The 23,817-nt window shown below is 29.1% G+C and overlaps 1 protein-coding gene across 5 annotated transcripts in view; it reads left to right on the top strand.

Moving 5' to 3' along the window:
• LOC142325497 (uncharacterized) overlaps positions 1–23,817 on the top strand; it is a 384,074-nt gene that overhangs the window by 191,851 nt on the left and 168,406 nt on the right. For 4 of the 5 annotated variants that reach the window (XM_075367339.1, XM_075367337.1, XM_075367336.1 and 1 more), the window contains one exon: positions 13,405–13,480. The gene's annotated coding sequence lies outside the window, so the exon portion shown is untranslated. Of the gene's footprint in view, positions 1–13,404; positions 13,485–23,817 lie in introns of all 5 variants that reach the window. The other variant, XM_075367338.1, reaches the window with a different exon arrangement.

Raw genomic sequence — 23,817 nt, 5'->3', positions numbered from 1 at the left:
AAAAAAGATTCATTTTTATATAATTCAGCAAAGTGTGGATGTGTAAACAGAAAAAAAAGCAAAAAAAAAGATTGAATTTAAAAAAATAAATATCTGAGGATCTAATTACAAAAACGATTGAGCCCTCAAAAAATAATTTATAATAATAATAATAGTTGATGAATATGAAATTTATTATCTATAATTTTTATTTTATAATGTAGTTAACGAATTGTTAATCTGATAAAAAAATCAGGTTTATTAAAAATTTTAATAAAAAAATAATAACATAAAATTTAAAGGAATCCTATTCCTTAACATAAAAATGAATAAAATTAATTAAATATAACTTAGATTATTAATGCAAATAGTAGTTATAATGATAAGAAAATAAATAAATTAAATCAGCCGGAATTCAGATAAGGAATGGGAAAAACAAAAAATTAAATTGAATTAGGGTTTTTTGTGAGAATAAAAACTTGATGTTTTTACATCTCACTACTTGATGTTTTTACACCTGAAATACCTGTTGGAAATTGAAAGGTGTAAAGAAACAATAAAATTTCAATGGGTCGAGTCACAATTAATGAACTGGTATCCGTACATCGAGATTAAATAATATTTGTGATCGATTATTGTACGGTGTTACCTTGCATTAATAGCTAATGACCGTAGCAGTCGATGCTAAGTAGATAACGAAAACATAAATTTAAAAAAAATTAAATATATATTTTTCTTCTCAAAATTATTTCAAAATTAAAAAAAAAATGAAAACATCTCTGTAATCTTAATAAAGAAATTAATCTGTGCAGTTACGGTTAATATCCCTTCACTAAGCCTTTGTTAAACTACAATCAGAGTTAGACTAGATCGGCGCATAGCTGACGAAACGGAAAATGAGGCTGAATCAGAACAAATCGAGCTATGTGCGAGATGGGGTGATTCTCCGCGGGCCCACCTGAATGGCGTCTGCAATCTTCACACGGATCGGGTACGGTATCTTGGCCTACACTTGGATCATTGCCTGACGTCGAAGGGCCACGCGCTAGAAAAGAGAATCAAGTATATGGATCTAAACGTCAAGTGTAGATCTAGAAACTCACAGTTGCGATTATTTAATAAATATTGATATACAGAATTACCTTTTAACCGATCTGAACATATGGGATCCAGCTATGTAACAGCAGTATTGAGATAATTCAAAGATTCCAAAATAAATTGATGAGGATCGTAACAGATGCGCCGTGGTTTGTTAGGTATACAGAAATTCAAACTTATCTAGGATTATATTCTGTTTACGAAGAGATCCAAAAAAGTTTTCTCACGCTACAAACAGGGGTTAGACAAACGTGTAAAGTATCTGGCAGTAAATATTTTGGACGACAGCGGTGACCTCAGTCGATTGAAACGTTTCCACGTTCTGGACCTGGGGAGATATAAGCAGAATAGTGATCCGGAGAAGGAAACTATGAATGGGAATCCAGGATAACTCTGTCACCGTGTAGTGAAAGTACCTTTGATAGTTTAAAAATTACCTATTTTTATTTACCGACGAATATTTTCTTTATCTATAGTGTTGTTTTTATGTATTGGTATTGATGATATTGTTTTTATTTTTTCTACCGGTGATTTATTTCTAGTGTTGTATTGATTACGAACTTTACTTGTTTACCATCTAAACAGTTTCTTTTCCTAAATATGAGGTGTTCAACTTTGTATGCTTTAATGGGTGGATTCGTTGATGACCTATCTTTCATGATTATCATGACTCAAAATTTATTTATGGCTCCTAAGGGGTCCGATTGTAAATTCTAACAGACAAAAAATAAATGCCTGAAAGTAAAAATTGATCTTTTTATCATGAAATATGTGAATTTTCTTACATTTGTCAAAATACCTTACTACTTAAATATTTAACCCGAAATTATAATTTTTAATTTTATTATGTAATTCTAAATAAATAAGTGTATTATTTCTTATATATAAAATAATCGTAAAAGGCAAGGAAATATTAAGAAAAAATAATAAAATTTTGACTAATCAGGAACTATCTAAACAAAATGCCAAACATTTAACAATGTTTGGCATTTTGTTTAGCAGAATCCACTTCATAAAGTGGATATTTTTCTAAATGTTGACATGAAATTTTAATAGAAAATATTAAATTTTTGCAGAAATACCCGAGAACTGTTGAGATAAAAGGTTTTCCTGATAGAAAAATATTAATCAATTAAAAAAAAAATTAGGTTGTTTTAAGCATTATTCCCACACAAACGATAAACTATTTTTTTATTTATTAAGTTTTGAACAGGAGAAAAAAATCAGTTATTTATAATATTTAATAAAATATTTCATAATTTTTTGTTATCTTTCTCAGAACAGTTAGAAGTAGACTAATTTTCTTATAACATAATTTACCGTTGAATTTGAATAATTGCTCTTATGATTTTTTTTATATACAGGTATATTTAAAAATAATACATGAGAATATTTTTTTTGGGAGGTGGAGGGTTTAATTAAAATTAAATACAAATAAAATAATTTATGTCATTATTGCGTAAAAAAAATTATATTTTATTGGATTTTTGTAATGGAGGGGGTTTATGGTCCATGTTTTCTTTCCGTTTAACCAGTAGTTTTCCTTAACATAACTATAGATAATAACAACAAATGAATGAACCTAACCGAAGATAAATCATACGTTTCAGATGTTTGAAAACGGTGGTGTTTAATTTAATTTTTAGTTTTGTCGTTTTTGGTTACCTTTTTTTTTTATACAGGTGAAAAATTTTCATTTTGTTGGTGAGTTTAGCAACATACCAGGAAATACTGAAAAACTTTAATATCACTTTAAAAAAAAAATCACTATTATTTAGATTCGATAAAATCTGTAGATATGCTACAAAATGTAGATTTCTTCAATTAAACATTTTCACATGAAAATATTTATTTATCGTTTTCCAAGTTTTTTTTATTTTTATACATTATTATTTAAGTTTAATTAAAAATAAATACCTACTCAATTGAATTATATATTTTTTTTATTTCAGTTATTTTATATGAATGGTGTAACAATTTTTAGAATTATTTACTTTCATTTTTTAAACGTTATTTGTAGTTAAAATACCGCTGCTGTTTATTCGTCCTTGTTATTTTAAATAACAGGTTAGAAGAACTTCGGTTAAATAATAATACTAGTCATCATCGAATTAGTTATTTTTTAGTTAACTAATTGTAATAATAATAATTTTCTTATATGACTTAATGAAATTTCCATAGGTTTTGCAACAAAATTTTTTAACATTTTTGTTTTAATATTTTGTAATTTAATGATAGTGTACATTGTATTTAAAATATTAAATACTAGTATGTATACTTGTTTATATATTTTCTTTTTAATTAAAGGTAATATATATACAATCTTTTGTTTGATTAATATACGTTTTAAATATTTTTTTATAAACTATTTTGTTTTTAAGCTGACATATAAATTGCTGTTAATTCTCGAAGAATGAAATATTTAGGTAAATAATTGCAACAGTACGAATATGATAATTAAAGAAAAAAAATTAATATCACTTAGAGCAATAGTAAGTAAGATTTATTTCAGTGTAGTAATACATAAAGAAGTATTTTTTTTTAATAGTATTCGAAGCGAGTGAAATTAATTATTTTTAAATGGGCTTAGTTTACAACTGAAAAGACAATTTATTTAATTACTTTAATCTGTCTAATTTCATGCATTTTAAATATTAATTATGTAATATTTATGGAGTAATTGGGAATTGTAGTTTTCTGAGTAAATTGCATATACATTTAAATTTTCATTTATATTAATTGAAATTATTTTTGGAATTAGATTTACGAAAAAAAAAATTATATTAATACGCTGCATATTTTAACAACCTTACTTGTATCCAATTAAAAAGAAAAAAAAAATAAAGGAATGAAAGTATAATAGATTTTTAACCATTTCATATAGTAATTATAAAAATAGAGTAATAACTTATATTTAGCAAATATTACATCAATATTTCTGAAATTATTTTTCCCCTATGGTTTTAAAAGATTCACGTATTTATTCTCTTGTCTATTAATTTACAGAAATTTACAAACTATTTTTTCATGTTTGCAGCAACACATAAGTAATGATGGAAATATTAAATACAATTTATGATTATAAATAATAACTTCTTTTTGTTTTCTCTCTCTCTCTTTTTCATAAACACACATAGACAAACAAATAAATAATATATTTAACAATACTTGATACGTTCAAAGATTTGGATACTTGATTATGTAATTTGTCATAAAAATCCTTTATACGATCGTTGGTTGAAGTTAATCGATTAATTTTTATATAAATGGATAGATTAATTGTAATTAAGTAATTTAAAAGCATTTAACAAAAAAATGTCTTTGTTTTTTTTAATAAAAACAATAAATAAATTATTCATGCAATCTGTATATTTTTGAATAAGACAATCTTAGTATTATCTGTGATAATTTTGCTGTTAGCCGGTACAAAAATTATAATCAGGATCGATGAGGTTTACTAAGCTAAACATTTCGAAAGGATAATAATCGGCTTCTTTCTTATATAAAAGGATATTATTGCATAGTTGTAACTATCAATGAATCAAAAGGGTATAAAGAACTGCATTCAATAAAACTAATATCTGATTAAGTGATCTTCTTTTTTATTACAGCTCCATCTGTTGATAAATTTAAATTCCTGTCGGGATTAGAACTAAGCACTTTATGTTTAGCGATCAGGGATATTGACCGAGTCATCGAGGTAAACAACCTTTACCTTGTACCGAGTAATCTACTAGAAATATTGTCTGAAAAAACAATATTATTTATTTATTATTATTTTATTTTAAGGATGACGATATAATTATACTGGCATTAGAATTGATACCGGTATTTATTTTATATCTGTCAGCGTTCCTATTAAATGATTATTAATATTTCCTTAAATGTTCGTACATTTACATCCATAAATCATTTTTATTGTTGTAATTAGCATACGTAATTAGCATTACGTATTTTTTATTAACATTAAATAAATGTTTTTATTTAAATATATTATAATCGATCAGTTTAATTCTATGCAGTAATTCATTACGTGTTAAAAATAAGTTTTGTAATGTGCGATTAAAAATATATTACTTCAGCAGATTTAATAGTAATTATTCCATAAATGACTGAATTTAAGGTATTTATTTAAAATCCACAGTTGTGTGTCCGTAATGCATACATGTAGTAGTTTTTTTTAAAGAAAAAAATAAACGCCGTAATCTAATTTTATTACATTTCTTTTTAATTAAAAAGTTTGGATTTGTTTTTTTAAATGCCTAGAATAAATTATTAAATCAGTATAAGATTATAATTAGATGTTTAATCTATTTAATTGATATAAAAAATAAACTTTATATAAAAATAATTTCTTTAAAAGGTCTTGATAATTGTATCCAAAGGGTTATTAACTTATTACATTTTTCTTTGGTGGATTGATTACATTTCAAGATTTTTATTTTTCAAAATAACTTTTCGACGTAGTATTGTTATTGAATTATTGTTTTATATTTAGAACGGTGTAATTTAATTAATAAAATTACTTAATAAACTTGATTTCTTGTTTTAATTAATTTAACTAAACTAATATACTGTTAAAAAATATTTTAAAACATAATTTTAGCTCTTTGATTTTAATTTAAATTTAAGGTAGCATTTCAGCGTTTCGTGCGGAGGTCCCGAATTCAAATCTCGGCATCAGGCATGCCATCTTTTCATACGCTACCAATTTCTAATCGACTAATGTTCATAACTGTTGATTACCGCTCTTTCATAATAATAATAATAATAATAATAATTGATTTACTTACGTTAATTAAATTTATTTATTTGTATTAACTGAAACTTTTTTATTAAAAAATATTTTTTATTTTTTTTATTTTTTGCAAGAATTCTGCGTATAGATAATTTAAAACTATTTAGAAGATTATGATGATTTATTAATTTGAATTAAATAAAATATTAATGCATTTTATATTTCATCTTTTATTACGTTCACACTTAAATTTATTTTATTTTTTAAATTTTTAATAAAACAAAACTAAACAAAATTTTTAAATAAATCGATTTTCTTATAAATTTTATTTTCAAAATTGGGTAATACATTTTTTTTAATATACAAAATTTTTATCCATTTATATAAATTTTAATATAAAAATATAAATTCACTTACCTGGAATTTGGTATTATTTTCAGACTCACGGATGGAAGAACAAACGAATTTGATTAAGTTCTTTTTTAACTATTCTAAATAAAGTTTATATTTTAAATTAAAATCACGATCGAGTTTAGGAACGAATAAAAAAATATATATATATATATATAAATATATATATTAATAATAGTCTCAGTATGTATATATATTAAGTACAGTATATACGATACGCACAGGCACGTTAGCACCACCAACCACAGGTGAAGAAGTGTCAGACGACTCCAGCCAGTCAGGAGCGGGGCGGCCGCCTTTATACCTGGTCGTCGGTGACGTAGTCTCTAACGGGACGGCTGTTGAACATCAGCATTTCGCATCAAAACAGAACAATGCTCTATCTCGATTCTTCGGCCATCCCCTTCATGGTCAAATCACTAGCCGGCAGCAGCAGTAACAGCTTCCAGCTTCCAGCTTCCGTAACATAGACTATTCGGTATTTAATATCCTCATTCTCGTTTTAATTATAACCTCGCCTTTTACTTCTGATTTTTTTTTTTTTTTTTAATTTTATTTATAAAAATACATAATGATAGATAATTGACTGTTTCGTTTCTGATTATAGCCACATAAATAGTCGTTAAGTATCATTGCAACTTAATACATTTTCTTTACCTTCTACTTATAATCTGCATATTTTATCACTTTAAAAGCGATAACTGGCTTAAAAGTGAAATTCATTGTGTTCATTTCAATGACAAATTTCATTAAAATTCGCTTTGCTGACCGTTGACAAATATATTTTCAGGTAGCGTTATAAATTACGTGTATTACATCATCATCATCATTATCATTAACATATAGAATACCGTATTTATGAAAAAAAAAAGAATATGAAAAACTCCCGTTACAGTTTATTTGTACTTAACTATATTAAAAAAAAAAAAAACTATGAAAAAGTAAATAAATTAAATTTATTATGAAAGTAAAGGAAAAAATTGCATATCGTAATTTCTAATACCGGGTTTCTTTGCCGATAATAGGCAGTGAGGTCTTCACTCAAGTACTAAATTATATTTCAATATTATTTTTCTTTCTGATCGGCATTTACACATTTTATTCGATACAAAGACGTAGATTTTAATATTTTGATCACTATGTATATATTTTTTTCTTTTTATTTACAGCTGTAAAAATAAATTAGAAACAAATAAATCTGATAATTTTTTTGCCTCAAAATAAAATTTATATTCGGTTACAATATCAAAGAAACCGTAAGTAAGTATGATCGCATACAGTCACGTACAGAGAGGCTCCATAGAGTTTCCTCAAATATTACATGCTAGCATTCCTATACAGAACATTCAGTTTAAGTATAAAAATTGAGATAGAGAGCAGTACCACTGATAGGTCAACACAAAACAAAAACAATCAAAAGAATTCATGAACAAGATAAAAAACGAAAATAAGGGTATAATTAATAATGAAAGAATAATAAATTGAATGAAACGAATAAAGATATGATGGATAATACTAAGTTAATGCAACCCCAACTCAAATCACATAAAGTCATCAAGGTCCAACACGTGGATTCGTTTGAGCCTTCTAGTGTCTTCTGTTGTCTAGAAGGTTAATAGCTAAATAGTTTACGTGATTGTTTAGTCGCAGTTTATATTTTGTACTCTAGCGCTGTATTTCTTCTCGAACATACGGTAAACCCAGATATTCGCGGATTTCACTGTTTCTTACGAACCAAGGCGCCTCTGTTATGCTCCTCAGTAATTTGTTTTGGAATTACCGTATCATATCGACGTTTCTTGTAGTACCCCAAAACTGGATCTCGTAAGACAAAATCGGTTTCTGAGTAGTCCTGGACAACTGCTTGTTAGTTAGTGAAAGCTATGATTTCCTGCTTTACAATCAGTACATTTCCTTAGGCTTAATATTCAGTTGTTTTCGGTTTTCCCTTACATATCCCTTCGACGTCAGACCACGAGAATATGGAGACCAAGGCACCGTACACTTTGAGCATGTGGTATAAGAACGCCATCGATGTGAACGCATGGGCAGTTTCCTCTCCTCAATGTCACAATACTCGATTTCGTCTGATTAATATTAAACTTTCACCTAGATAGCCATCTCTTTATTTGGTCTACTTCAGATTGTAATTTATTGAAGCTAGATTTGGGTCAACATCGACAGCCAGAATAACCATGTCATTGGAAAAAGAAGCGGCAGTGACATAATCCGGTGTCGGAAGGTGTGCTGTGAAGTTGGAACATAAAACAGATCTAAAACTGGATGGGTTAAAGGCAAAGTCTCTCAACAAAGCTTTTACTCGGTCAGGCAATAGTCGTATTCCAGTGAGTTCATTAATTTAGACAAACGAAGTTATATTTGAACTATTTTCTTTTTTAAGCGATTACATCGACCGTTGTTGGTAAAAGATGGATTTTTTAAGCATATGAAGAATTTCAAGCCTGACTAGGCTTGTTATACTTTAATAGAGAGTAACTCTACTCCAACATCGTTTCAAAGAAATGGTAGGTAAGTCTGATGAGTCGAGGACAATAATTAGTTGTTTGAGAGAACGGCTGAGTTTCACTAAATTCTTGAGTTTCAGTAAAATAATTTTTTTAATGTTAAAAAAATCATTGATTTTTAAACAGTATAAGTTGTCTCGTGTTCACGGCTCGACCAGGATGTTAAGAGAGTAACAACTAAAAATGTTGATGTAAATACAGTTTATTAGTCTAAGAACACAGAAAATAAGATAAATAAATACATAAATAATAATAAGTTACCTAATAGACTTACTTACCTAACACGTAGCCATCCCTTCAAGTAACAACCTCAACATTTAACGCAATAAGAAGCTGAATAAATATACAGATGTTGCTATTGAAATTAAAGAAATGTGGAATCAAAAAGAATTTTATATAATTCCAATAATTTTATCTGCGGAGGGAATAATACCATCTACTTTGCACAACAGTCTTGAAAAACTGAAGATCCAGCGGAAGACCCACGCGCTAATGCAAAGGAGCGTGATAATTGACACCTGCCACGTTGCCTGGAAGGCTTTTGTCAACAATAGCAAGCCTAATCTCGTTGGTATAAATTACTCCGAGTTTAGGGAATGTCACCGGCAAAAGGCAGTGAAAGTGTGGAATAATAATAATAGTAATAGTAATAATAAACAACAATAATAATATACAACCTCAATTATAATATTATGTACAAAATAGAATTTCGAATAAGGACAGAATCTGTTTAAATATAGTTAAATCATAAAAACCATAATTCATTTGGTACCGATTGATTAAAGACATTATGACCGCTAATATTAACACCTAATATTGTGTTATCAACAGGACAAGATTAGACAAGTATACATTTCCAAGAGTAAAACTACCCTAACTCTTAATGAATGAATTTAATACTGTCAATTTCACTATTGTCTACAATAACTTTCCGAACAACTTCCTGCATTCACCCACTGTCCAAACTGGATTGCTTGTGACGTACACGCTGACTGATAACGCTGTTTCACAATCGTGTAGAACACGGCCTCGCCGAGCTACTCACTTATTATTCGCTTCATATTGACCCTTATCTCGCTGGTTCTGAAGTATTTATATTCTCTTGATCTGCAGAACCAGAACCCTGTTGAAGTGTGAGAATTCTCATCGTCCAAGCCCTTACATTTTCCTATGAATTCCTATTCTGGTCTGGCAACCATTCTCGTCGAACAGCATATGTTGGAGGTGTGTCATTGATAGTATTACAAAGAACAGATTGTTAAACGGACTTGTTAGCCTGAGAAAAGGATCCCTTTTAGTTTCCTTCTGGATTTCTTCCATTATTATTTTTTCATACTTTCTTCTTAATTGGAAGGAATCTGTTACCCAGCTCCATTATATTGATCTTGTTACAATATTAATTTTAGTTGCAAAATGTAGATAGATATTTACCTTTATTTTTTTTTCAGTACCAATTTTTTAAACCATTATCCAATAATTTCCATTGAATCGATTTAGATGTATTTAAAAAATTATAATTCATGTTTATTTTATTTCAATTATTATATTCATATATTTGAAATGCGTTCACTTTTCAAGCGATTTTTTTTTTCTTGAATAGTATCAAACAAATTTTGTTTTTCAGATTATGTAAATAGCATCGATCGTTTGTTTCTTCTAATTTTCATACACGTAGTTTTACCAACGCTATTAAGATGTAATGTTAGATACCTATTTTATTTATTTACCTCAATATCCTATGAAACAATTCAAAGTTGTTTGGCACCGACTAGCCACACATTGTAATCGCCCTGTGTTACTACTCTTTCTACTAATTTATAAACTCTTTTAATATTTAAGGTGATTTTAAAACCGGTTTGGACATATGGCGTACAGCTATGGAACACGACGTCCAAAAATAACGTTGAGATTACACAACGTTTTCAGAACCAAGTTGGCGAGATTCTTTTTAGAGGCACCGTAATTCGCTCGGAATGAGAAATTTACGACTATCCTGGGTTGCCATATGTTCGTATGATGAGATCAAACGGTTCGGATTTAATTACAGACAGCGATTAGACAATTTATGTGAACATTATAGCAGTTAATCACCTAGACGACAGTGAAGATGTTCGGTGACTGAAACGCCAACACGTGCTGGACTTGAGTACATCTGAGTGACACTTGAAGTGGTTCGATATCAGATATGTGATAAATACCTTTACCATGCCTTAGTGAGGAGTTTAGCGCCCTTCTATTTCTTTCCGTGAACTGGTTTATGCTACTTTTTTTATCTCTATCTGTTGTTTAATAATGTTGTGTATTATTTTTGGTTTTGTTTTTTCACTAGTGATTGTGATCGCTTGAATTTTTTGATCCCAATTAATGCAAGTGTGTTTATTTATATAGACGTTTTAGGTGTATATGATTTGCGAGTATATATGTATTATGTACGTATGCTTTATTACTGGGTTGGTGTATTTATTAACATGTTTCGCTGGAAACTCCTCTTCACGTGCTTTTTTATAATTCAATTTAGTTGTGGTTCTTTAATCGTAACCGATTGTAAAAAAACACAGTAAATACAAAATTTGTGATACAAAAAACCTATATTAGTACACTTTATGGAGTGATTCTGGAATTACAGGTACACAAGGAAACATAATGCCCAAATATAATACCTTCTTCCTAGAAGATAGGATAATACGGTTAACACATTTTTTAACCATTTTTTATTATTCCCGTTTGTAATATAACATGTTGGTTGATTTTTTTTTTAACACCGGTTGAATTGTAACTCCCCAAATTTTGGCGTAATTCCTACTGCGAAAATAATTTATTATAAAAATAAGAATTACTTTTTAACCAGTCATTTGGAATTCAGATTTTTATATAATATAAAAAATTTTATCCAAAAATAGTCTTGCGATGCCGGAGGGTTCTGGTACTCTCAGGCGATTAATCGTCGTGATATTTTAAAGAGTCCATTTGAAATTTGAAATTTAATTTGAATAAATAACTGTCTATTCTTAATTTTATATACAGTGACTGAAACAAACACCAATTTTGAAAAATGCAAAACAAATTTATTGTTAGGAACCTAACCATTATAAAAAATATAATATATATATAAAAATATAAAATATCAATTTATCAAAATACCTAATATCAGTTTTTGAAAATTACGTCAGGCAGTTGGCGTCCACCTCTACGTACGCAATCTGCCGTTGACGTTTCCCATTGCTCGTTGCAACATTTCAGGTGGAAAGCCACAAATTTCGTCTGTAATTGCTTGTTTAAATTCACCCAATATCTTTGGCCGACTCGTATAAACCACTCTTAATTAATGTATTTCCCCAAGAAAAAATTATAAATTGACAAATCCGGTGATCTTGGAGGCCAGGAAATGTCACCGAATCTTGAGATGATACGGTTACCGAAAAATTCTCGGACAGCTGCCATCGATTGCCTTGCAGTGTGCGTCGTCGCACCATCCTGTTGAAACCAGGCTTCATGTGGGTGTGAAAAATTATTCAATGCAGGTGTAACAAAAGATTGCAGAATGTGAACATACCGACCTGTAGTGACAGTCGTTTTGATCCGTTCCTCATTTTTGAAAAAGTACAGCCCGATGACCCCATGTGATGAAACTGCGCACCATATTGTTACCTTGCTGCTGTGTAAAGGGCGTTCATGAATTTCATCGGAATTGCTGTCTGCCCAGTAACGACAGTTCTGCTTGTTTATATAATCTGTGATATGGAAATGTACCTCATCTGACATTGACAGCTTGTCCAGAAATTCGTTATCTTGGTTAATGTTTACCATAATTTTTTGACAGAAATCAAACGAGACTGGTGCTCGTTCTCCCTCAGTTCTTGAACGATCTGTAACTTTAAGAATGAATTTTGAAATCGAAATCGTCGAACACTGTCTAAAACATCCCGACCACAGTTGCTTGTTAACAAATTGAATGCTGTGGGCTCTGTACGATTGAAAGCGTACAGTCTCAATATTGTGTGAAGTGCGAGCACTTTATGGTCATCCTGTCGGTTTCTTCTTCTGAGCCGATCCAGTCTCTTCAAAGTTTTTTACTCACGTTCGTTTGTATGTTTTGCGTGATTGTAATGTCGTCGGAACTCCTCTATGCACCTTCCAAACTGTCGTTGGCTTTGTAAAACATTTTTATGGCGAAAGCCCGCTGTTGACCATTCCCAGTGGTACGGTCAGTGGAGCAGTCTCCATGATGACTGGTTGCAAGGTTGCCTCTGCATAAAGCAGTGCTGTCATGTATGACACTACGTATTTCAAAAGTTCCCTGTTTTTTGTGTCGCTTTGTATTCAAATTTAACAATTTTTATAGTTTTCTAATAAATAAAAATACTTATTTTTCTTCTTTTTTTTGTTGTATGGTTTAACTCAATTCCTTTTAAGCGTTAAAAAATAAATGGTAATTATACAACTCCGTTTACGTAAAAATATATCTTATTTAAAATACGCAACTATTGCGGTCTTGAAATAATCTACGAGCATTTTATCGGGTTGGAAATGCTGTCACTTAGATCCAAAAAAATAAACAATCCGAAAGATTATTTGTCTTTCTATAATACATCTAGAAACAAACTAATATTTATTGATTTGAAACACTGTATGTAAATTTACCTTTTTTTTCAGATGGGGGAAGGAATGCCATTTACGCACACCGAAGCAGTGTCAGACTCGCTAACAGGTTCCGCAAGATGTCATTTGAGTGAGTATGTATGCCTGCACACTACCGACTAAAACTCCACCTCACCAACCCCCCTCTCGGGGCCGGACCCGCATTCTTATTCTTTGGTGGTTGGGTTTCAATTAACCACACATCTCAGGAATGATCGATCTGAGACTGTGCAAGACAACATTTCATTTACACTCATACATATCATCCTCATTCATCCTCTGAAGTAATACCTTAAGGTGGTTCCGGAGGCTAAACAGAAAAAGAGGGACAAGGTTCAAAGCTTCTGTGTTTAATTCATTTATTCAGCAAAAAATAAAAATCATTCAAATATTACTACAGCCAGTCGGGTTGTCTAATCGTTAACTGTCGTTGTAAATCAGTTGTTATAACAGCTGATGAGTTTTTGAGGTTTGAATCCTAGTAAAAGCTTTCATACGGACTTGAATACTAGACAGTGGATACCGGTTTACTTTGGTGGTTGGGGATCAATTAACCACACGTCTCAGGAATGAACGGCTTGAGTCTGTTCAAGACAACACCTCATTGTCTTGTCATACATATCATCCTCATCTCATTGTTCCGTGGAGGGGAAGTTGCTTATTGTTCACTAGTTGAACGGATTGAAATGTACACATTAAATAAATATTACTATATCATTAATTATTCTTTTATTGCTGTTTTTAATTACACGTGTTTTTCAAGCGTATGGAATTTAAATTTGTTGTTTCTGTTTTATAATATTGACATGTTTTCTACTCCTGTAAATATTTGTTTATTTTCTCTAATGCGACAATACCGTAATTTTACTTGACTTTATTGTATATATTTGTTTTTTTTTAATTGCTGTTTGCCATTCGAATTAATCATTTTTATAATTTTTCCATATTTTGTTTACAAACCTACTGTTTTTATAAATATTAAAATTAATTTTTACTATTAATTATTTTATTTGTTATTTATTTACTTACAATATTATAATTTAAATATTAAACATACATTTTTGATTGTTTTGTGTTTTGTTTTTATTTAATTTATATAAATACAGAGTATCCGAGTTAGAGCTATCCAAAAGTAATGGTCTATACTGAAAAAACCAGTCGTCGTAATATCTTAAACTACGCTCAATCGACAGAAAATATCTCCAAGATTTGTTCGGTATACTATCAAAGTCAGTGAAATACAGATGCGCAGGCAAGGTAGTCAGTCAAAACGTGGACCCCACAACCGGTTCAGTGCGTGTTCAGTTTTAGTGGAGTTTCAGTCGGTTACGCGTGTTCAACGGCGTGTACGAACTGAATGGAATATCGTTCCTCTTACGTCCTAGTCTATTTTTTAGTGGTATAAGACTTTAAGAGAGACTGGGAGCTTGGTTTCACAAACTGGTAATTATCTAAAAATTTCAATTACCGTTGAGACTGTGGATCGTGTACGGTACGCGATTCATTCACTGTCATTCCTGGAAAGTCAATTAGACAGGCTAATTACAATCTGCAAATTCCTTGTTCCACTGATCACGACATAGTTCATAAGCGACTCCGTTTGCTAGCGTACAAGTTACGACTCCTTCATCATACATTAAACCAAATGATCACCGCTTAGGATATCAGTTTGCTGCATTTCTCAACGTAGAATCCAAATCCACGATCAAAATAAGCATGTTAGCGGTAAAAAAATCTACTTCCGTTATGAACAATTCACTTAAGGTACGATCTAAAAGTCGGAAATATCGCTGTTCAAAAGAACGATTTCGGTTTGAGGTTAGACATCATAGCTGTTATACTAAATATTCGTTCTTCAAAGTTTAAAGAACTTTCATAGCACTTGGCACGAGGTCCACTTCAAAAATCATTTAGAGGTAAAAAATCGCATTTTGATAAAATGTTTCAAGCAATACTTATTTCCAACGTAGGATGCAAATCCGTGGTGATAATATGCATGTTATGTTTAAAAAAAAAAGAAGAATTTCGGGTTTGGATAACACACTCCCGGTGGGATCGGAAGTTGATATTATCAGCAATCGATAGAGCATATCCAATTTAATTAGTATGGGGCCATCAGTTTTCGAAAAAAACAATTTTTATCGTTTTAAAAAGGGCCGACGGGTGATTTTGGACACTATATATAAAATACATAATAATGAAGATGAATTAATTTTTTAAAGTTCTTTTAAATGTAAAAAATATTAAAAATTCTCTTAATGACGGAATTAAAAATGTTTTAGAACGTTAAAATTTTGGGTTTACTTTCAATTATTCTTGTAATTTAATTGGGACAATTTTAATTTTTATTTTAGAGCAGACAATTTATTGATTAGAATGATAATAGTATATAATCGGCTTTTCGTAGACAAGATTAAATATATACGCTACGAAAAAAAGATTCTTTCATTGGACTCTCATTCAGGGTTTCTAATTAAAATATTTTATACATTTTTTACTTATAAAAGTATAAGGAACAAAATTAGTGATATGAACACTCCAAAAAATGTTTTCTGGATGTATCTGAGCTAAAAGTTTTTTTTTTTTTTTTTTTGACGCTACCACTCGCGCCATGGAGGCCGGCAACATATTTCGTTTAATAAAATTTAATCTAACGCCGTTCATTGTACATTATGTTCATTAGAATAGCCGGATCAATTTTGTCTATTACTTAAGTTTTGTGATATAACATATTAATAGACTACCCTGCAATCAGAACTGAACGTTTTAAACAAAGCGCTCTAATATTTTTACATTTACCAATACGTTACTACATAAGTTGAAAACTGTCTAGTAAATTACTTCTAGAATTACTTTCTTCTTAGGTTAGAAATCTAACGGATAGGAAGATGGATTAAACTATAGTTAGATTATTGGTTGTACGTAATTGATATAATCGTATTTCTTCGACCCACTACCCACTTTACTGCTTCGGCTTACAAGTGACTTTACCTGGTTCTTGGTATACTTTTAAATTCTCTACCTTCCGCAGTTTTAAATTATTCATAAAACTTCATAGGTACTGTTACTCTTGTTTTAAGTATCTTTCACTAAACGTTAGCATGTCGATGTTTTATATTTTTCTATTATAAAATGATATTTTCACTAATATTAGATAAAAATAAGAAAATTCATTTCTCTGTTCATTTATTGGTAAAATTTTAATTTTACAATAAATTACAATAATTTTAATTTTTTAATAAATTTTAATAAAATTCAGTTGATCAAACAACTAATATAATGCAAAGAAATACAAACCATAGTTTCCTTTAAATACGTACGATTAAGTTATAATTCATTACGTTTTTTTAAGAAAAAAACACATTCTAAGATATGAATGATATCTTTATCGAAAAATTTAATGCCATTTGTCATATTAAATATTTATGGCGAGTTTGAAGTACAGTACCTCATAATAAAGTGAAGTACCTCATAATATAATTAAAAAATAATTTGTCTTATTTTATTTCTCCATAAATTTTCTATTATAATATAATATTTCAATACTAAAATTTGTCTTTAAAAAACTTAAGGAGAAAAATCATTTCTGTATCCTATATTATTTGTACTTAATTTTGAATTTATGCACTTGTGTAATGCGTAAAATATTTGAAAAATACAGCATACAAAAATGTAACCGATTATAAATAAAAATGTGAAAAAAATTTCATTAGCTCAATCTATTGGATCAACCTTGTTTTTTTTTTTGTTATAGGTTACTTTTTCAAATAATAAATATTTTCTTATAAATAGTTTTTTGGTTTTGAATATAATTTTTTTTTTAAAGGTGAATAAGAAACTTTTTATATTAACGATAAATAATTATTTTGAATGTGTGATTAATTACAGTATAGAAAATGTGATTAAATATATGGTGCCGTACGTACGATGTGCAAAAAAAATTTGGTTTTATTAGTAATATTTCACAATAACAGATATGTAGTGTCCATAAATATGTGACTGTTACATTACCTTTCCTTTTGCGGGATTTGTTTTAAAGATTTATCTTTAAAATAAAAATTAGTTCCCATCTAAATAATGGTTACGGATAATTAATGTATACTTATTTTCTTTTTACTTCCTTGTACGAAGTAAAGGAAGTATTGTGATCGCGACAAATTTCGGTTTTAAGATTTCAACGGAAATATCCATTTTTACCATCCCTGAATCCATTTTGACTAGTTTCGGCGTGACGTCTGTACGTACGTACGTATCTCGCAAATCTCAAAAACGATTAGCCGTAGGATGTTGAAATTCTGTATTTAGTGTTGTAACATCTAGTTGTGCACCTCCTCTTTTGATAAGCACTTTCCCGTTTGAAATCCAAACAATTCGGATTTTGGACTTTATCTTAAGTGTAGTAATAAGTCTTCATTGAGAGCTTTTCAACGATATATCATAAGTGGTACTTATTTTCATAGGTCCTCCTATAGCTAAATAAAATTTTAATTAATTAAATATTTGGATATATATTAAATATTTTTAATTAATTTAATATCCTACCAGGGGAAGGCACATCGGTTCAAATTGGACTTCAACTTCTTTCTTTTAACTTTTCTTTTTTAATAATTTAAATATATTGAGTCATTAATAATTATTTACCTCTGATTGTAAAAAATTTTATGTATTTCTCATTTCAAAAAATGTGTATATGTAATTTAATAGGCGTACAAGGAAGTCATGTGATGTCTACATCAGAAAAATCTTATTAACAAAATGAAATTGCATATGTTAATAACAAGAAAAATTTTACCGAAGATTTTCCTTTGCCGTTATTATGACGTGAATTTTTCAGCTTTAAACTCAAAAAGATATAACACGACAGATAATAATAATAATAATTTTATTTTCTTCTTCTTTTTCTTTTTTCGATTAGATCTTTTTAGATTTCGTTTCATTTCCTTTCCTGTTTTCATCTTCTTTCCCTTTTTCCGGTTCTTTTTCGTTCTCTCCAAGACTTTGTTTTTGCTTTTCTACAAATTTTCTGTTCGGTTTTTCCGTTTCATCTGGTTTGAATTCCTAGCAAAATGTTAGTTAGGTTAGAATATCGCACACTTTATTATAATTTATTTCATTTATATATTTTTTTAAAAATTATTTTCATACAATAATTCCCGCTACGACGTAAGTCTTACGAGCAGGTTCAACATAATTTTAATATATGTTAAGTCGCACAGTACAACACAAAAACCAGTGAAAAATATATACTTAGATAATAGTAAAATTTTATAAAATTCATAATTAATATGGAGTCACAAAGTAAAAGACAAAAATAAATAAAAGTTAATTGAAGTAACTAGAGATTAATTTTTTTTTTGTATCTCACGTTATATTTACAATCGTTTTTTTAGATTAGAAACGATAAGTAAATTTCATCATAATAATTAAATTATAGTTTCCCGTGAAACGCCTTAATTACATTATAGACATCAACAGTAAATCAAAAGTAGCATAAGTATTGATAAAGTCCAGCCAGTAATGAACTAGAAATCATAATAACGTCTAGTACTACGAATAAAACTACAACGTAAAAAAGAAAAGATAACTTAGGAACAAATAACATTAGAAAAATAAATACTTTGATGATGCACTACTTAAGAAGAGAGGCTTCCTCGTGAGTATCTCTATTTATTAGGTCCCTAGGTCCAATACATGTAACCGCTTTAATCGTCTTAAATTTTCCCCACTAAGAGGTTAACAGCTATACAGTTTATTTGGTCGTTAAATCTTATTTTGTATTTAGTTGCAAATCGATCAGCTTCCTCTCGAACACAATCCTAAATACTCTTGAATTTCGTTGTTCCGTACGAACCATGGCGCCTGTGTAATGCATCTCGCAACTCTATTCTGGAAACGCTGAATAATCTCTGTATTGCTGATACTCGCCGAATCCCAGAGTCTGATTCCGTATGTCCAAACCGGTTTTAGATTCACTTTGTACGTAATTAGCTTGTTAGATAGGGATAGTTGCGATTTCCTGTCTAATAACCATTATAGCTCCTTAAATTTGATATCTTGCTGTTTCCTTTTTTTCCTTAATGTAAATCTTCCTTGTTAGACGACGATCTAGTTGAATATCTAAAAGCCGTACACTTTTCAGCTCGCGAGTTGTAACCTCCATTTAAATGGATTCCTGGGCAGTCACCTTTTCTCATTGTGAATCACATGCGAGTCAATTTCGTTTGATAATCCTTTATTTTCCATTTCTTCAACGTCTCAGCTAGAAGGACTAACCCAGATTGCAACTTTGGGTTGGATCATCACCGACAGCTACGATTGCCATGTCGTCGGAAACGATGCAATAGTCGTATTGTTTGACTGAAAGCTCCGCAGTGAAGATGGAATAGTGAATAGGCCCCAACTATGAGATCTAAGGAACACCCGAGGAAATATCAAAGAATTCTGATAACTCCTCTTTGTATTTAATCTGGGTGAAGCGTGTATACAAGTATACACGCTGAGATTAATTTAGAAGGATTAATTTAAAAAAATTAAATAGATAACAGTAAAAAATTAGGATAAGTTTAAATAAAGTTAATTTTTAATATACGCATACATCTAAATTAGATTGTTCTTGGAGATTACAGATTACATTTTATAATAACAAAATACATAGAGATCATTTTAAAATGAAAGGGAAATAAGAATTAAGAAATTTCCGTTAGTAAATAATGAAAAACTTCGTCAAAGATTTTCTTTTTATCTATTTCTAAATAATGCCTATGTGAAGACAGTTTATTAAATATGGTCGCAAAGAAAACAGGTACATTGGATTTTACTAGGTATTTATTGTTTCGAAAAAATATTTCATTAAGTGATAAATAATGGAAACCTAGAATGGTAAACGTTTTACAATGCTTATAAATATTTAAATTTGAGATGTTTGAAAAAAATGCATGAAACTGCTTTAAGCACTCTTTTTTTAAAGTTTTTTTTTAAGTTTAGTTATATTTTTTAAATACAAGTCAGCTGCCAAACCCTATGCTTCCACACCAAATTTATTAAAGATTCCATTGGGCTGTATACTTTAGTAAAAACGTTTTGCGTGGAAGGAGATTTTTCAGGTAATACAATATATTCAGACAAGCTCTAATTTTACAAGAGAGGGTACTTAAGGACAATCTCATTTCAATTTATTGTCAATTGTCACGCTCAGGTTAATCTAATTTATTAGTGTCAGTATATTTCCAGTACATGGTTTATTATTGATTCTGAGTCTGAAGAGACAATTGCAAGGAATCAGATTTCATATAACCAGTTTTAAAATGTATGAACATAGTTTTGTTTTTGTTTATAAGTCGATTACTATTAAAACCATATTAAAAATTTGTTAACATCCTGCAATAAACATTCTATTCTACTACATGAAGGTCTGTTTGTATGCAACTAAAAATTCAGTATTATCACCATCATCATATATAAAAACCAAACTAAGCGATAGACTGTTTAAATCAGTTAAATAGTTAATAATAATAACAATAATAATAAGATTTATCGACCTTTCTAAATACAATAATAGTCTGAATACTTTTGAAGTTTCAAATACTAATAATTTAGCAAAAATTAAGTCAGGATATACGTAATCAAATTACTATAAAATTATAAATCAAATTTTATTTTGATATGTAAAATATAGATGAAAGTTAAATACGATTTTTAAACTTATTTACGGTTGTGTTGTTATGTATTTTTAATGAAATAATAGATTTAAAATATTAATTAGTGTAATAAATTTAGATAAAACAAAGTTTTGGTTATTTTAAAGTTTACTTATAATCTGTGTTTTTTAGTCTGAGAATCATTTTCAAGCAATGAAATGTTATCAGGTAAAATCTAGTCACGCAAAAACTACAATAAATTTAAATAGATTGACACTAAAAAATGTTATGAAATTACCTGTAAACATTTATGACCTTCAATGTTTCTGCTCAAGTATTCTAATCTTACGGCATTTAATTTTTAATGTTATTATTATTAAAAAAAATATATATATATATATATGAGTGTATCGCGAAGTTCTCCCGGGACTTTCATAACCTGTTTTACTCGTTAAAATAATGGGAAAAGTTCATATAAACTTATGTCCTAAAATGCTTCGTTTGCGAGTTACGGCTAGTGAAAGATTTCAGCTATCCCGGTGAAATGAGGTAGCATTGAAATTTTTAGGACGTTAATTAAGGAGCAGATTTAAAGATTTCTTATGGTTCTTGATTTAAATAATAAATTATTACTGCTTTATATTAAAATGCCAACATTTGTTTCTTCGTTATCTTTTTTTTGTTTTTTGAATAATAATTGATTAATTTATGTAGTTGGTTATTTTTTAATTATTAAGAGATCTTAAAAGATAAAATAACTTTTTTTTTATCGCAAGACTAGGGATTATGGCTATTTAGCCTGCTATTAACGGGAAACATTTCCTTACGTAAAAAAGTAAATATATCTCTGATCGATTGTGCAATCGCCAGCACGAGGTACGTCCAGCAGCAGTCTATATTACCGATTTTCGTCAACTCAATTTTTTCCCAAATTTAAGTTAGACTTTTTTTTAAAAATAAAATGGTACATAGTAGAGTACAATAGCTGAATTCATGTGGTAACAACGTTACAATAATGCCGATCTTCTTTATAAAATTACACACAATATTCTACAATTCATATGACTTCAGTGAAATTATGTTTTAAATTAAATTAAAAATATTTGATTTTCTAACGTAGTATTTTACTTGACATACTTTTATTTTTGAATAAATTAATCGTATAAATAATAAAAATTAAAATGAAAATAAATTAAAAATATCAATGTTATTAAAACAAGAATTTTAAATGAAATTAAGGATAAAGCTTTAAAAAAACAAAAGGAAATAATTGTTCAAGCTCAGGATTATACTGTTAAACTTTATATGACGCGTAATTGTAAGAATTCCAACTTACCACTTCACTTACAATTGTAGTTGCTTTAAGCATACCCTCTGTTAACAGAAATCATCCAGAATAGAATTTAAAACTAAACAAAGGTCAGAATAGTGCAGTATTTCATCGAATTTTGAGGTTAATAAAAAACCGCGTATCACTTTTGTAAAATCAATGTAACTACTTAAAGATTTGACAGGACTTGACAGAAATATTTTTTAACTTGAGATTTACACACAAAAATAAATATAATCAAAATTGATCGTTGCCCTCTGGTAAAACATTTTCTTCCATATAACGTTATAATTCTGACCTAAATCTATTAATTTAGTTTTATAGAACATTAAGCAATGTTAGTATATTACTAGCTACAGGGCGTACCTAAGACTCGCCTCCGCACCTAGGCCTTCCGGGTGGGTTGCCCTGGCGGCGTCTCGGAATGCTATCAGAGTTGATTATTTCTTGTGTAAAAGTGTTTTTTTTTTTTTAATGTGAAAATTGATCAAGGAAAAGCAAGAAAAATATCAGCAAATCTTCTCAATTAAATTTGGTTTAGATCAATTTAGGCATCTTTTAAAGATTGCACACTCTCAACGTTTTCGTAAGATTCATAATACCCATATGCCAATTCACTCAATACGAGAGCTGCGGAAGCTTAAATACAAATTAAATTAATTAATTTATATATTATATTCATTTTATGATACAAATTATCGTAATACGAACTAATCTTCCTTGACACAATAACAAAAGAGAAGTTGGATTCAAAATCAATAAATCTTCTAGGAGGATATATAAGATTCAAACTTCTAATTTTGACCATTATTTTTTCTTCTAATTTTGTTTACCTTTTGATTTGACCCACGTTTTTGCCTATCTATGTGTTTAATTATAACTACAAGGCCAAAAAAAATCATACAAAAAATCATACATACGATTCTAGATGGATCATCGATAATATTTACAGTATCGATTTATTTGTATCGAAAATAGTTGTGTTTCAAAATCTGCGATATTGAATGAATGATTTACGGTTGTAAAATTTATTAATTTATTTTATAATTATCACTAGACTCACTAAATTAAATGACTTGAATATAAGCCATGCTGCCTTAAAGAAAAAAATCATTACTCTGTAACACGCAGAGAAAAAAAAATAAAATAAAAAAATAAAAATTGAAATAAATCTCCATCTTAAAACAGAGTTAATTAAACAAATCTCAGAAAACAAATTTGTCTAACAATATGAATTTGAATTTTTTATCTAACAATAGAGCATTAGACAAATTCATTTAATAAGAGTAACAGAAAAAGTGAAAATTTATAAAGAGTGAACATTTATAAAGAATAAGAAAAAATTGAAAAATTCATATTTTTACAAATAAAAAAGGAGGAAATGAAACTTGAGTCTTTTGTATTATATTCAGTTTACGAAACAAATTATCGTAATTCGAAACTAACCTTCCGACAAAATAT

Source organism: Lycorma delicatula, chromosome 5, assembly GCF_047948215.1.
Source record: "Lycorma delicatula isolate Av1 chromosome 5, ASM4794821v1, whole genome shotgun sequence".
Taxonomy (NCBI): Eukaryota; Metazoa; Arthropoda; class Insecta; order Hemiptera; family Fulgoridae; genus Lycorma; species Lycorma delicatula.
Note: the sequence above shows the minus strand (reverse complement) of the source record. Positions and strands in the feature narration are given on the sequence as shown.